Here is a 16,863-nt window from a genome sequence, read left to right as displayed (position 1 = left end):
GAAGGTGAAGCTGAGTATTGTCATTGACTCATAAAATCGCAAACCCTGAAGTTTCATTTGAAATTGCCCTCACTTGCAGTTCTTTCCAGTTGCTGTGGATCATCTCCCAGGCTGAAGCCAGTGGGTAGGGCTGCGCATTCTCAGTTGGGGCAGAGTAGGATGCGGCAGGCAGAGGTCTGCCCTGACAGCCATCCCCGGGATGGGATCCTTGACTGGTGACACCGAGCATGTCACTTCGTCTCTGTGCTTCCGTCCCATTTGCAGAAATGAGCGGTGCACATCCCCACTAAGGTGTCTTCCAGCTGCATCGCTGAACAATAAAGGAGAGTGAGATGATGCTCAGACATCAGGGCAAAGCTTTGTTACCTGAACACACTGAAACTGCTTCAAGGCTACCCGAGTGACAGGATTCTGAAAGCTTGCTTATGCGAGCAAGCCTCATATAACAAAACACGTAACAACTGACCTAGGTGCTCAACTTACTATACAGATAAATTGGTAATTATTTGCATCAGAAGAGTTCATCACAGGTTTCTTTTAAATAGCCAAATCTCATGCATTTAAAATCAATCTGTACGTTGATTTTTCCACTCATACAGCTATCGCACAAAAAGATGCTATTTAAGTTGATGAGAAACCACCTTAAAAGTATGCATCAGATAAGAAGGCAAGGAACTGAAGCCAACATTACTGAATGCTACAGTGAGCCAGGAGCCTCCTACTCGTTGTCTCATCTCCATCTTCACAACACTGTGAGGAGGGTATCACAGTCCTCATGCAGGACGTGACCCTGGCAACAGACCCTGTGTGTCTGAGGTCGCAGCATCTGGAAGCAGGACTGCTGAGAAATCCTTGTCTTGACTCCATGTCCCCTGCATCCAGAAGACCACGACAGAGCCAGAGCCACCGCTGGTTTGAGCATGTAAGCACGGAGTGGGGAGGTCCCAAGAGCCCACCACCCTCATCTCACTTCCCCCAGCCGTCACTGAGTGCCCTTGGGCAAGTCCCTTAACCTGCTTTCATTTTCTCTGTTGCTAAAATAGGGAATGATTCCTAACTACCTTATGGGTTATGAAATCAAAGGAATATAATGTATGCAAAAATGAAGTGGGAATCTGCCAAGCATATGGAGACACTATGGTTTAACCATCCGCCTTAGAAATGAAAAATATTTTGGTGGGGCATTACCGTAAGACGGTCCAAAAGAACCGCATTCCCACCACACTCAGGGCAAGTTCGAAGCTCCCACCCTGCAGGGCTCATTCTAAGAACAAGAGAGTTTGAAGGAAAACTTGAAGGACCGACGCAAGAGGAAACAAGGAATGCAACTGTCCGACCTGGAGAACCAAAGGCCTCGGGCACTTGCAGCATTCGGACAGCTACTCTGAAGACAGCGGTGACCAGTCATCCTTCGGGGTGAGGCCAGAGCAACAGGAAGCCTTCCACAATCATAAGCAGGATTATCATCCCACCTGTTGGTCATCACTGCACACTTTTATCCACAGGTATGAAACAGGTAGCACACAGACTCAACGATCTCTGCATGCCCTTAGCCTCCCCTGCGTCTTCCCCCGCCTGCTCACTGCTGCCCCGTCCAGGGCTGCCTCTCCTCCATGCTGCACTGCAGGCCTTGTCCCTCCCCAGCGAGGGAGGGGCTTTGGGCAGGTATTGTCTTACTGTCATTCCCCAATCAGCGCACTTGCATATTAAAGATGATTCCTGGGATACTCAGAGTTTCTTCACTGGAGAAAGCAGCACTGTTGACCATGGCTAGGGGAGGTGCCACGATGAAGCAGAGCAGGTGGTCCTGAGACCATGGGTCTCAAAGCACTCCAACACGACTTCCCACCACTCACAGGCAGGCCCTCAGCCATTTCGCCCCAGGTCCTTCCCAGTCACCACAAACTTGAAGAAGCAAAGAGAAATAGAAACCAAAGAAAATACTCCTTCTAGGCAAAAGGAAAACAAAAACAAAGAAAACAAGCCCAAGTCTAAACTCCCAGCACGCAGGAGTCCTCCCCTGGAGATGGAAACAATCGAGTCCAGTTGGCATTCTGCTCATAGCCTGACTGCCAGAGCACAGAGGGTCCTTCTAAGTGCCCATTTGTCACTTTGGTGATGCGCCATGGGGTCCTATCAGGCAAATAGCAACAGTTCCCTGAACCTTCCCAGGCCAGCCTGGTCCGCAGCCTCCAACGTGGCCAGGTCTTTACTATGAATCTAGTACTGGACAAACCCCTCCCTCCTCTTCCACCCCATGCCGGAACTAGGGCCAAGCCAGCCCTCTTTCTGCTGGACATTCTGATGACCAGAGGAGGCTGTTGGGCTGAAACACTCGGAAGGAGAAACAGCATGGCTATCAGAAGTGCCTTGGATGCTCAAACCCTAAAGCGAGCAAGCATGGACAATGTTCTGTGTGTCAAACCCCAACACAATGGAGCATTCTTTCACAAAGATCATCACTCCATGCTGCCAACACCAATGCCAGCTGGGTTACTGGCTGTGTAAACACTAATTAAACAAGCCCTCCGGCAGCCTCCCCTGCCCAGCCAACTCCAAGAGGCCACTTCTCTCCAGACCTGGAACTTGCTCCCACACACACTGGAGCTCAGCTGGTCCTTCCCCCCCACCCCATTCTTTTTGGATACAGATGGATTCAGAATTATTGAAGCAGCCATAACTTGCACAGGGGGCAAACCCCATGGAACAACTTGAGCTTAAATAACGGCATCAACCCTGTTCTCAGCTTCTTTTTTTTTTTCTTTATTCTACACAGGCTGTCTCCTAGTCCCCTCTCATTCCCCCCACCCCACTGCACACACACATCCTTAAAAAAAAAGCAATAATTCTGTCTTTATCGCATATTTGGTACAACCTGTAGTTGACTCTGAACAAAAAAAAAACTGCATTTTAAAAATCTTGCTTCACTTTCCCCTGTGTATACTCTTTTTTCCTTTTCAAAATTAACAAGCCACATCATTTCCAGCACCAGAGGGTGAATTTTACACGATAATATTGCCACGATAATATCCACAAGCAAGTGCCCTAGGTACACTAAGGTGGTTTCTGTAGCCATTTGCAATTATTGACAAACAATTTCATAGCGGAAAATGAAAATTACAGTCAAGTGCAATAAGCTGTTTATCCAAGATCTACCTGCTGGTGGCTCTTTTCCTCCTAGGTTTTCTTGCAAGCCAAATACCAGCTATCCGTGGAATGCATTTTCCCCGTTTATAATTTTTCTTGTAAATAGCCCCACCGCAGACCCTGTCTTCCACCTCTGTCAGGCAACAGGATTTGTATGCAGTCACGGTAGTGGCCGAGACAGTAGCGCATTATTCTTGGGCGTTCTGGGCGTCTCGGCTGAGAGAATCCCACGCTGGCAGGTCTCTGGGAAAGGATGCCCCTCAACCGGCAAGTAAGTCACTGCCTCCTCCGGGAGGCCCACGGGCGAGGTGGCTGAGAGCTTTGGGTTTCTGCGCTTCGGCAAGCGCAGCTACCTTCACCCTCACCACCCTAGGCGCCCGGGCGCCCTCTTGACCCGGGGCTTCAAACTGTGGGCCACGAGGGAAGCAACTCCCCGGAGAGAAACGGGGGATGCGTCTGGCGCAACTGGGTGGCTCGCACGCCACTCTGCATTTCATTTGCACTAAGAAAGCGCGTCAGACTGAAGAGGCTGTTTTGTTTGTTTTGGTGAGGTTTCTGATTTTTGGACGATTCTGTCCGAACCTCAAGGGATCTCCGTGCTGCTGGCTGAGCAGATGGGCCTGGCTCTCCCCTCTGCTGAAAGCGCTGTCTCTCCCTCTCCTCACCTCCAGCTCTGGGGCCTCGCACTCCTCCCCGGGCCCCTCTTCCCCACCACCTCTGCTTTTTTTCTCCTCAGTTCTTGGGCTGTGGAAGCCCAGCTCCGGGGAAAGGCGAGGGCCGGGAATCTAGAAGGGGCTGTGGGTGTACTGGTCCCTCTCGCCTTTTCCAGGCGCGGATCCTACCCCAACCTCCACCCATCATCCCACCCACCCATTTTACCCCTCCCGCACACCTGGCCGCCCCACGCGGGTCCCCTGACACTCGAGCCGCTCGGGCCAAGGGGCTGCCGGGTAGCCGTCGGCTAGGGAAACTCGAGATCCCCGAGACTTCGCCTCCTCCCCCACCCCAAGCAGGACGCGGGACTCCGGCACTTTCCCTCACAGCCGCCAGAGGAGGGGCACGGAAATCCCAACCTCACCCGGCTAACTCGGAGGACACCGACTCCTGGCAGACAGGTTCTCGGGTTCTGGAGGACCTCCCCAGCCGCCCGGCTTCCCCAGCGACCACCCCCTCCCACACTCCCATCTTCCCAGGATTCTGCTTAGGCATCCATCCGCCCAGGGCTCGGTAAGGGAGGAGGGGCTCACCCCTACTCATCCCGGAAGCCCGAACTTCGGAAATCCTCCGGCTCGGTTCGCGTAACAGAGGCACCTCGTCATCTCGCCGGGCGAGTCTGGGTTTCGCTGGGGCAGGTCCGGGAGGTCGCCCAGGGCTCGGGATGCGCAGCGGAGCGCCTTACAATCCTACGCCTCAGATCATCCTGGGCGCGTCTGCCCCTTCCCTTCACCCTACCTCCCCATTCGCCGACTAAACTTTTGGGGGCTCACGTCGCCAGGCTTCGCAGGGTAGGCAGAAGGGAGGAGTTCCGAGTGAAGCCTCCTTCCATTGGGAACCTCTTCACTGGAATGTAATTATGGGAAAGACAAGAGCGGTGGCTGCCTTGTTCTTGGCAACGTAAAATCAACAGACACCCAATCAAGCTCCGATGCCCAGCCAGGCATCGGTGCCCACTCTGCCCGCACTCCCCGTCACCTGCGCCCGCCTGTCTTCTCCCAGACTCCGGGTGTGCAAAGCCATCTAGTTGAGCCCAGGAGAAGCAAATCGCTAAAGTGAGAGGAGGACAAGCGGTGCACCTGCCTGCGCGCTGGGCGGGTTTAGGGAAGCAGACAGAAAGGGTGACAGAACAGGAGGGCATCTCCTTTTCCAGCAAGCACGGCGTTTGGGGGCACTCGAGAGGGGGCGCCTTTTCCCGTGGTTCAGTGTCTCTCCCTCTCCCCGGCTGGCCGGCGAGTCTTACCCTGCTCCCCGCAGAGGGCGCGGCGAGGAAGCCCGTGGGGGCCCGCAGCTCCATGTCAGCTCGCGAGGCGAGCGCTGGGGCCGCACTTGTGGCTGCTCTCCGGGCTGAGGGGGCAGAGCTGCTGGCCCCGCCGGCGCCAAGTCTCTTCCATGTGAATAACCAATACTCCCACCGGCGACCGCGATTGGTCTGCGCGCCGCCTCCCAATCCTCCGCCCGCGGCCATTCACCCGGCGCGGCGCGGGGAGCAGCGGCCGGGGCTGCGCCAGGAGCGCCAATCGCGGGGCGCCCGCCCTGGGAAGCCAGAGGACGAGCCTCCGAGTGCGAGGTGGGGCGGGGGGTAGGGTGCGGGAACCACGGCCTGAGGGAGGGACCCCTTATTGGCTCCCTCTCGCTGCTTCAATCCAAAGCGCTGCGGGCTGCAGAATTGTCCATAGTTTTACAAATCGTCCCTGCCCCCCAACGAAAAGGAAGGACCCACAGCCCCGGGTGCGGGGACAGCTGACAAGGACCGGAGGAGTAGCCGGCTCCTGGCGAGCCTGGCCGGCGCGGGAGGCGCCACACCACGGCGGCCCCCCGCCCCCGCGAGCCCGAGTCCCCCTAAGTGAGCGCAGCTCCGGAAAGGGCCGGCGGCAAGAACACGGTCACCCCGCGCGCTCTCCCCGGGCTGTTCCAAGTGGAGCTCGCCAGCTGCGCGTTCTCCACAGACAAGTTTGCTCCATCACCCGCGCCTGGGTCACTGTCCTCCTCCCCGAGGGCTGGGTGCGCCCGCTATGCCACGGCCCCCACGCGGGCACTGCGCAGAACCGGCACGGGCGGCCACGTTCCCGAAAGGCTGAGGAGAGCCACCGGTGCGGGCAGCCGACTCCGGAGTTGGCAGCTCCAGCTCCCCGTTCGCCACGGGGAAACCTCGGGGTTCCCTTCCTGACCAGCCGGGGATGAGGAGGGGGTGGGAACCCCGCCAGGCTCGACGTGCAGCAGTGCTGCGCCCCCTCCCGCGCCCCTGACGGACCTCACCCAGCACCCTCCTGGGCGCGCGCCAAAGAGGGAGCCCCGGCTGCCCAGTGCCCGGAGCTGCAGCCGCCCGGTCTTGCCTTGGTGAGAAAGTTCCATCTAGAGGTGGCCGCGCGCAATTGCAGCCCCAGCTCCGGGGAGAGTGGGCGGGCTGGGGGAAGCCTGGGGGATGTCAGAGGAAACTCAGGTAGGAGAAAGGCAGGTCCTCGCTCCCATTCAGCCGCTCTGCCATGCATTTCTGCTTTCTAAGGGATCACATGAGCTTCATGCGCATCTGACAGGTAACATGCACAAATCCCCCTACCGTACACAGGTGTGTCGCTTGTCCAGCCCATCAGCTCCGTGAGGTGGTTACAACTACGCAGCGCGTTCTACACAGGAAATCGAGACTTAGAGAGGAAGCTGGAAAGTCCTGGAGCCAGAACTCAGAGCTGTCTGGCTTTATGCTCCTCTCCACCCCAAACACACACACACACACTCACTCTTCTTCCGTGGCTATTGCTCAAGACCAGTTACGAGTTTTCTGTGGAGAAGACAGCCACCCCCTCCCTTTGTCACTTAGAAAAAAGTTTTCCAACCCAAGGGACTAAACCTTTGAGCACTTTCTCCCCATCCTCCGGTCCTTCCTTGCCCATCTCCAGGTGAGAGGCTGTGTAAGGAGCCATCACTGTTTTGTAGCCACAATCCTGGGAGGAAGGTCAGAGGGCTTGGAGAGACCAAAGCCCTTCAGTTCCCTGTGCCTGAGCTTTCCTGCATAGGGAGTGTCAGTGCAGCCCCGGAGAGAGTGACCGTGGGCAGGGCAGCCTGGGGTGAGGCGTGGAAATGGAGACCCCGCTCCTTGGTGCAGACATGGGGCTTGGTGTGTGCATGCGGTGCATGGCTGCCCATGAAATGCGGGCAGCTCTCTGCAGGACTGCAAGACATCCCTTCTCCTTAGAAGGGAAGGGAGGCCCGGCAGCCCAGAGCAGGAAGGCCCCATCTCCTGTCTGAGCCAAGATGTCACAGGTACCTCGAGGAAGAGTCTCAGTACCTCTCTGCACCTTTCACCAAGAGTACTGATTTGTTCGGGGGGTGGGGGGAGCAGCGATGACGGAGGGGCAGGCTGAGCGTGTCTAGGCACACGGAGCTACCCAGCATGCGAGGGCTTTAGGTCCTGCTGACTGCTGGACTCTTGTCTGGTGTCCTTTTAACAAAGGAGAGCGCAGCTGGTTGTCGCTCTGGAGGGTTGCCACAGCCAAGTGAGCTGTCCAGGAGGAAACGCGTAAGGAGACAGTTTTCTCCGATCCATAATTGATCACTACCTGCAAAGCAGCCCCATCTCGCTGACACAGTGCTGCTGTGCGTGCGTGTGTGCGCGTACGTGTCTGTGTGTGTGTGTGCGTGTGTTGCAGCTTTCTGAGCTGTAAGTAGCCTTGATGGCTTCCAGGGGCAGCACGTTGGATGCTTAGCTTTGCATCGTCTTCAATTCATAACAGAGGGAGGGTGCGTGCAGTCCTGCATGAGCTTGATAGGGAGGGCAGCTTTCGGCATGTCCTGGAACATTTCCAGGGACCTCCTCTGCTTGCCACAGAGCCGGCGGCGTAGGCCCAGTAACAGCACCACTGGGGCACGGGGAAAGAGGTTGTCTCCGGAGGTGACTGAAGCCTGTCAATACAATTCATATGAAAATGACACTGGCTGCACAGACCCTCTTCCCATCACGGCTCTGCTTGTTTCTCACTGCAGGCTGAGTGGGAGAAGGTGTCTGTAGCCCAGACATTCCCAGCAAACAGGTGATTCCAAAGGCACCCTCCCATACTCCCTGGGGCTTTCCCTTTCTTCACAATCAACTGATTGATTTATTTCGTTTGAAATGCAGAGTCACTGAGAGAGAGAGAACTCTTCCATCCACTAGACCAGCCTGAAGCCAGGAGTCAAGAACTCCAACCTGCTGTTCTGCTCGGGCAGTAGGGGCCGAAGACCTGGGCAGAAGGGCCTAGAGACTTGGGCCATTTTCCACTGCTATTTCAGGCACATCAGCAGAGAGCTGCCCTGCAGGCAGAGGAGCCAGGACTCAACCATCACTCAGGAGGTATGGTCATCCCAAACAGCAGCTTTCCTGCTGTGCCGCTAAACTCACCCCTAAACTCCCACATTTTATGATGTAAAATACATCTTTGGAAAGTGTCTGACCTCATTGTGCACCCCTTTCCACATATACACACAGCAAATATTTAACCAAATTACTCTATTTCCTAGTAGTTAACCCTCCAAGATTTGACTATAATTCTCTCATTCTTGGTTGATCTAAAATGTGAGAAAGTGCCCATGTGTTAGAAAATGGGGGGAAAAAAGCCATATATGTGGGGTCCATTGAACACAAGCTGTGACATGGAGTCCTCACCTGGGGATGTATACTCCCATGCTGGCTTTAGGGTGGGAACTGGGAAACTGCAGGCCACCTGCCCCACCGGGAGGGACTGGAGGGACAATGACAACGAGAGGCTCCCCCATGGGGCAAAGCTGGGGGAGGGGGCAAGTGGGAAGGAGATCTACAAATCAGGACACCACTTCTCTGCCTAGACCATCTGCAAGTGACAACGAGTGCTTCGTGTGGGCTCTGCTCGGTTTATTAAGACCCTGGCTGCTAGAAGCCAGACTGGATGTGTTAGGCTGACAATCCAGCAGGGCCCGTGAGGCTCAGGAGAGCAGTGTTCTCCCCAGGCAGTGCTGTGTGCATACAGGAACCTGAGGAGAAATTCCCGGAGATGGAGCACAGAGAACGGTGTATGTAAACCCCACTGGCTTTACCAAGAAGTATAGCCAGATGTGAGGACTCAAGGGCAGGTGGATGTGTCCAAGAGGTGAAAGGGCACACGGAACTTAATCCCAGCGGGGAACTCTAGAAAACAAAGTAGATCACACTAGAGAGTTGTCCCGGCTGAGGGATGAAGGAGCTGGACTGACTGTACCAACATCCACTGCTTAGGCAGAACTGCTCCCAGGAACAGGTGTTGTGGTGCTGTGAGTTAAGCCTCTGCTTGGGATGCCCACATCGCACATCTCAGAGCCTGGTTCAAGTCCCAGATCCTCTGTGCTTCTGATTCTGCTTGTTGCGAATGTACTCCAGGAAGCTGGAGATGGTGGCAGAGTGCCCACATGCCTGCAGGATGTGATACGTTAAGGACCCCGCATCTAAAATCCCTTGCCTGCAGTCAGAGTCCAGCGAATGCTTGCTGAGTGATGGGAGAATGCGCAGGAACAGAATGAGTGGATGGAAGCACGGACAGATTGATAGTAAATGGTGGGCAGGCTGGAAGGACGGACTAGAGGAGAGCGTGAGTAACCACAGGGAAGTCACAGATCAAACGCCACTCAAGACAAAAATTTTGCAGTTTCATTAAGAAGGAAAGATAAATATTTAACACAGAGAAGGGGCCCTGGTGCAATATCCTAGTGGCTAAATCCTCATTTTGCATATGCCGGGATCCCATAAGGGCGCCAGTTCATCTCCCAGATGCTTCACTTCCCACCCAGCTCCCTGCTTGTGGCCTAGAAAAGTAGCAGAGGACGGCCCCAAGCCACGTAGCCAGCCTGGAAGAAGCTCTTGGCTCCTGGCTTCAGACGGGCTTAGCTCCTGCCATCACAGCCACTTTGAGGAGTGAACCACTGGATAAAGGATCTTTTTCTCTGTATCACCTTCTCTCTATATATATCCAACATAGAGAGAGAGATAAATAAAATAACAAGTGAATAATAAAATACAAATAATAAAAATAAATGAGTCTTTAAAAAAAAAAAACAGAAGGATCACTGCAAAAATAAGGTAAGAAACGACAGAGTCACGTAATAAGCAAACCTTGGCACACCGAGCGTCAAAACTTGCCTGAAGTTCGGAAATAGGCAAAAAGTTACCTCAAAGAACCCTTTCAGTACAGTACTGGGCTGGATTTTTAAATGCCTGGGCTATATTCTGACTTTGCAGGGTCAGAGGTTAGCTTGTAGATTCTTCTTTAGTGGGATAACGGGGGCATTTGGGGTATGCCCCTGTTGGACATTAAGCCCTTTTATACTTAATCCCTCAATCTTATTTTGGCTTTACCTATGAGTGCTTATCAACCAAATGCTCTTTGAGCCAATTTAACATCTTATTAGTTCCCTCATTATTTAGTGAATTCATTAAAATCTTTGATAATATTCATTCTGTATTTTCATGAGAGTCATGATTTTTTGAAGAGTTATCAATAGGAAACAGTCCTTTACTCTGATGGTTAACAACCTCACATTCTACTTCTGAACACTTGCTTTAATCCCTGTGTCAGGCTTCTGACTCCAGTTTCGTGCTAACACAGTCCCTGGGAGGCAGCCACGATGGCTCAAGTTACCCTTCCTGCCACTGTCACCTGGTGTCAGCCCTGCCCAGAGCCAGCCATGGCAGGTCTTTAGGGATAGAACCAACAGAGGGAAGCGTAATATTCTCTCTCTGTCTCTCTCCTCTCCTCTCTTCCCTCTGTCATTGCTTCCTCGCTCCCTCTCAATGCACAGCATATAATTCTGGAAACTTTAGGCAATTTATGAATTAGAACTTCCATCTGAAGTTCTGCCTGACTTTCTACAACCAGACATTTGGCTAGCTGGTGATAGCCGTCTTTTCTTCTGCGAGGCTCCTGTAATCTTCATCCGGGGCTATCAAAGGAGTGGCGAGTAATCTAATTTATACACTTCTTTTTTTTTTATAACCAAGGTATTTTCTCCTCAATTCCATAATATTTATTGAATAGCTGTTTTACATATTTCTGTGCTAGGAAATATGAAAATATGTACAATTGTTCTCTAATTATGGAAATGAGAAAAGCTATTGCACACTTTTATATTCTTGGGGGAGAGAATGTGCCGATTTTATTTCTGTGTGAAGGCTGACTTATATCTACCTTAAAATATACTTCAAAGGAATCATTGTTTTTTTTTTTTTTAAGATTTATTATTATTGGAAACCCGGATATACAGAGAGGAGGAGAGACAGAGAGGAAGATCTTCCATCCGATGTTTCACTCCCCAAGTGAGCCGCAACGGGCCGGTGCGCGCCGATCCGATGCCGGGAACCAGGAACCTCCTCCGGGTCTCCCACGCGGGTGCAGGGTCCCAAAGCTTTGGGCCATCCTCGACTGCTTTCCCAGGCCACAAGCAGGGAGCTGGATGGGAAGTGGAGCTGCCGGGATTAGAACCGGCGCCCATATGGGATCCCGGGGCGTTCAAGGAGAGGACTTTTAGCCGCTAGGCCACGCCGCCGGGCCTGGAATCATTGTTTTTTAAGAATAATGAAGGAAGTAACTTCAAAATACCTATAATAAATATTTGAAAACTCAAAAGAGAGGACAATAAAAGCCTTTGGTACTTCCTCCAGGTGTGAACATGAGATTGAAGTCTACTCAAAACAGAAATTCCTCCCTCGTCCCAGCAGCATCACTGGGGTGAAGGTGTCACCATGGCAGGGTCTCTCCTGACGCTGCCAATCCCATGGCTGAAAACAGTTTCTGTACCTCCCACTAGCCCTGGGAATGTAGGGCAGTGTGAATTAAAGGAAAAGGTTCCTGCAAATTTATCTTGACTTAATAACTCTAAGACACGTTAAGTTCCATTAGTGACAAATGCAATGTTATGCTGTTTGAAAATGAGGCTCCCACTCTGGGTCAGAAAGATATCATTCCAAACTACAACCATGTGAGGTTCTACCGGGACTAGGCAGCTAGCCATGACGTTCCCTGCAGTGAGAGCGTGCGCATAGGCTTTAATCCAAACACAATCGAAATCAAGGAAACACTATTAGCAAACTCAATGATTAGACTTCCCTTTAATCATGTCTTTGTTGAAGTTCATCTCCCAACTGTATGGTGACAACAAACTTGGAGAAAGAGGAGGAATTTTCTGCTTGGTAAAAGGAACTGCTTGAATTTCCCCACCTCGGTTGTGGAACTCAGGAGAGCAGTCAAGGAATACAAAAGCAGAAGTCATTAACATTTCAACATAACTACAGTAGTGAGAAGAACTGCTATATTTCATTCACAGAGAGATGGCAGAGCCCTTGCAATGCAAGGCAGCGGATCTTTTCAGAAGCCTTTTGTGCCCAAGGACGGCGCACGAGGCACTCCATCACCACCCCAATCAGCACCCAGAGGTGCTGGCAAACCAGGCTGAGTCGCTTACTACAACACAGTCCTCTAGTTGTTAAAACAGGATGAGAACAGAAAAGTGTGATGTTTTTGCATTTAAAACCTTAGTGCCAATTTTCTGGCTGTCTCTGGCTTACCAAACCAAAAGGTTCATGAGAATACAGATTCCTGGGTCCACAGACTTACCAGCACTCCTGACGTAGAGCCTAGGAATGCGTATGTTTAATGCATTATCCAAGATCAAGTTTGAAAGCGACTGCCTTAGGAGATGTCCAATAGATGGCATCCTTAACAATAAAAGTCAAACTGGATACCATTTTGCTGGCTGCGTTAAGGTCATCTCTCTCCCTTCTTCTCCAGATTATTTCATATATGATTCAGGATCGTCTAATTCAGCTCTCTGGAATCATCCACACCATCATACCCAGCCCCTCTGATACCGCTAAAATCCTCAACCAGGTGGCTTGCCAACAATTGGAGTGTGACCCTCCCTGTTCTATAAGCTGAGAAGCCAGGTTCAGGGTGCTGGCAGACCTGGCGTGTGGTGAGGGCTTTCTGGTTCACGGATGGTGTCCTCTGCGTTCTCCAACAGAGGGAAGGAAATTGGGTTTCTGTGGGCTTCTTTCACAGGGTGCTAATCCTATGCCTGTGAGTTCCACCCTTAGGACCTCATCATCTCCCCAAGGCACAACCTCATGACATCATAACCTTGGGGGTTAGGATTTCAACACATGAGTTGGGGCTGACGCAAACATTAAGATCATAAAACCTTGTCCCTGAACCTCAAGCCCTTACCTTAAGACACCAGAAGGTCATGTTCACGACTAGAATTACAAAAAGACACAAACTTTAGCTCAGTTTGTATGCGGTTGTATCTGCCAGGGTGTGACAAACCGTAACTCAAACCTGTTTTTATTAACTCATGTTTCAGAGGACACTGAAGGAAGTACCTGGCTTTAGTGACAGTTCTCCCTAAATGTGACATCTGTAAGCGGTTCTTGGTAAGGTCCTCTTCGCGTGGACAGAATACTTCACCTCTCTGAACTTTAGTTTTCTCACCTAGAAAAGAGAACCATGGTACACAGGATGTGCCAGTCATGAATCAGGACGACTTCTGTGGTGTGGCTGCCCAACTCACCTACACATTCATCAATTAGTTCCTGAGCTCTCCTGTGTATGTGCACCCTTCAGTGAGAAAAACAAAGATCTCCCATGGCACTTGCGACTTTAGGAAGTGGCAAGCCATAACTAATAAATAAATATATATAAAACAAGAGAATGTACCCTAAATTAGATGTGAAAAATATAAGGAAGGAAAAAAAGAATGCTGGTAAGATGAATGGGACCAGCGTGGTGATGCAGGTTGAGTTAGGTTTCTCTGAGATCAAGGGTGATTGGAACAGACTTGAGCGAGGGTCTTGAGCAAGCTGGAGGAAGGTATTGCAGGCAGGGAGATCAGAGCTGGAGCACACACCCCGAGCTGGAGCGGCAAAGGGAGGGTTGTCCTGTACGCCACTGCCAGGGCTTAGGTTTCTGCTCTGAGTGAAACCAAGTGTCATCGTGGGGTTGAACAGAGGGTGACGGGAATCTTGTCTGTCGTTAGAGAGGTTGTACTTTAATTATGCATTCTAGGACATTGTCTCAAAAGTAAAAAGTGCTAAGTAGACGAATCTTGTTTAAGAGAATCAATTCTGCTTGAGCTTATAATGATTATTTTTCATAACAGGACTTCACAGTGGGACTAAATTTGCTACAGGGCTCTCCCCCTGTTTCCAGAAACACTGCATGTGTACGCTAGGGTGTCTGTGAATGAATACATGTGCAGGGTGGGCATGTGTGAACCTAAGTGTGCAAGTACATGTGTGTGTGTGTGTGTGTTCAATATCATATCCACTCACATATCAGCCCACTCCTCCACGAAGGCTGCCGCCACCTGCCTGCAGAGGCCCTGGGTGTGCCCAGGGGCTGGAGCAGTGGCCCTGACCCTCCCTCCTAGGCCATTCTAGCAGTACAGGAATGAAAATCCAGCTCCTGATACACACAGCTCAAGCCACTTGACATTCTAGTGCAGGACCATATAAATTATGCATTCTCTCAATTCTGCATAGCTAAATGAGAAAGGACACAATGGGCAGACATTAAGAGGAATCACATAATGTTCAATAAATTGAGGAACAGCTAGGAAGGTTAAAAGGGCCACTTCTATGTTTTGTTTTCCTACCACATGTTTCAAAGTTTTTCTGCTAGAACTTTGTGCTTTTAAGGGTTCTAGCAACAAGAGCATCAGTGTCTCATATTTTGCTTCATTCCTGATATTTTTATTGAAACTTAATTTTTCTTTACAGGCAATTATACTTGCTAATATTCCCTGAATAAGATGTAATGGTGCAATCATGTAAAATTGATCCCATGGAATGTATAAATGTGAGGCTGTTGAACTGGAACTTGGGGCTCACCACCCTTTGTTTGCTGTTCCAGGTGCCTGTGTGATGATTTCCAAGCAAGACTTTTAGCTATTAAACCTTCATATCCAAAAAGGAAAAAAAACCTACATAAGCATGTCTAGCAAAAGATTAGCACAGTAAAATGTTATCCTGTGGCAATCCCTTTTTAAAAAAATGTATCTGGAATAATTTCATTCAGCCAGGTCAAATTTGTCAATTGAACATAAAAACTTACAAACTTTCCTCTCTGTGTCCCTTCTAATTATCGTGTAATCTACATGCTGGCATTCCCCATTGTTAAGTTATTATCTCTCTAAGGGTGTGTGCAGTCTCCACGAGCCTGTGGCCAGAAAATTGGGAAGGTTAAATGGATCGTGCTGCACTTATAAGTCACTGGGTGAGACACAAAGATTAGTTACTCCTCACTGGGGTATGGAAGATTTTTCTGCACACCCCTCCTAAAACTGTTCACCTAAACTGTTGACATGTCTTGTTAGAGTTTAGACTACCCGAAAAACAGACAAGTCCAGCAAAATCATGCTTCAACGTTATAAACTGCTAAATACTAAAATTAAAATAGACATGAGACAGCTGAATAGCAATCTATAGTCATTTTAAGGTGTATAGCACCGGTTGTATATAAACTAATAATTGAAATGTCAATGTAGAAGTCACAGGATGTGGTTCAGAACTTGCATTCTTTTTTTTTTCCTTTTAACATATTGGTTACTCAATACCATGTCAACTAATTCCATAACGTTATAAATTGTTACTGATGTAATGTTGGGGCTTTTAATTGATCGGGATGATACTCTGCCGGCTCTAGCTTCAGACCAGAGATGGTCTCCCCAACAAGCCATTGAACTTATCTGGACAATAAGATGCTGGACTTTATGCTTGGTAGATGCTTGCAATGAAAGAATCTCAACTGAATTTGAACTGTGGTAATGCAACAAGGTGGAGGAATCCACCATGGGGGAGTTTGGGGAGGGGTGGGGGGAATCCCAGTGCCTATAAAACTGTGTCACATAATGCAATGTAATCAATTTTTAAAAATGGATCCTGCTGCTGATGTTGTCAGAAGCACAGATCCCGGAAGCATCTGTCTGGATCTGCAGCCAGCTTTGTCCCACCAGCTTTGTGAGCAACAAGTCGCCTGAGCTCTCTGCTACTCGGTTTCATTGCCAGAGAAATGGAAATGGCAACAAACATGGGAAGACGATACAGAACGTTATTACGTGAGCACACGCAGCACAGTGCCGGATGCATGACAGAAAGCCACATAATTGGGAAAAATACTTTAAATCAAATGACTTCCTTTAGGACCATTTTAAAGAAGAAAAATTAGTGGGAGAGACAGGTGAAGGTACCAGAAATGACCGCATCATGTGTCACTTGGCCAGCTGCTTCACAGTCCTCCTGGTCTTACGAAATTCATCCTAAATCCTCTAAAGTTTGGGGCCATTGCCTCCCCCGCTTGCAAAGGTAGGATCCAAACAAGTGATTCTGAAATGATGCCAAAACTCACTTCTTCATTTCCCTTTTGAATTTTCTCTATGATGACCGGGAAAGAATGCCTTGGGCTTATCTCTATGACATGCTTTTCTCAAGTTGTCTGTGCTGTCCGTCCCGGCAATCTGCAGCAGCAAAGCCTGGGGATGTGCACAGAATCCCAAGTCCTCAGCTTGCTGGCATGCTGATGCAGTACTGATCTTACCTGTCCCAGCTGTCAATCAAGGTGGAACGGACTGGAGTCTGAGGTGTGTGCATTTACCAGACCTCATTCCAAAAGGGTTTGAATGAGAGGGAGAGCTCATTCCAAAAGAGTTTGTTGTTCTGCCCACCTGAGGGTTCTGTGTGCACTTGCTTGGCCTCGAAGTGCCTGGTCCCATTCACGTGTTGCCTCCTCACAGAGGCCTTATGGGATCAGCCTATTGCCCAGAATGGCGATTATCCATCCACAACCCTGTATGTAGTTGTAAATAAAGGGGATATGATTGATATTTTCACAAAGCCAGACGCTACCTACATGCAAAAAGCCACAAGATCACAAAGCAGCCTGTATGGTGTTCTTTTGAGTGGACAGAATAGTTAATTCACACATATGGTTCAACATCTGCTGCTTCACTCTCCAAAGGCCACAAAGGGCAGGG

This window comes from Ochotona princeps, chromosome 25 (assembly GCF_030435755.1).
Source record: "Ochotona princeps isolate mOchPri1 chromosome 25, mOchPri1.hap1, whole genome shotgun sequence".
Classification (NCBI taxonomy): domain Eukaryota; kingdom Metazoa; phylum Chordata; class Mammalia; order Lagomorpha; family Ochotonidae; genus Ochotona; species Ochotona princeps.
Note: the sequence above shows the minus strand (reverse complement) of the source record.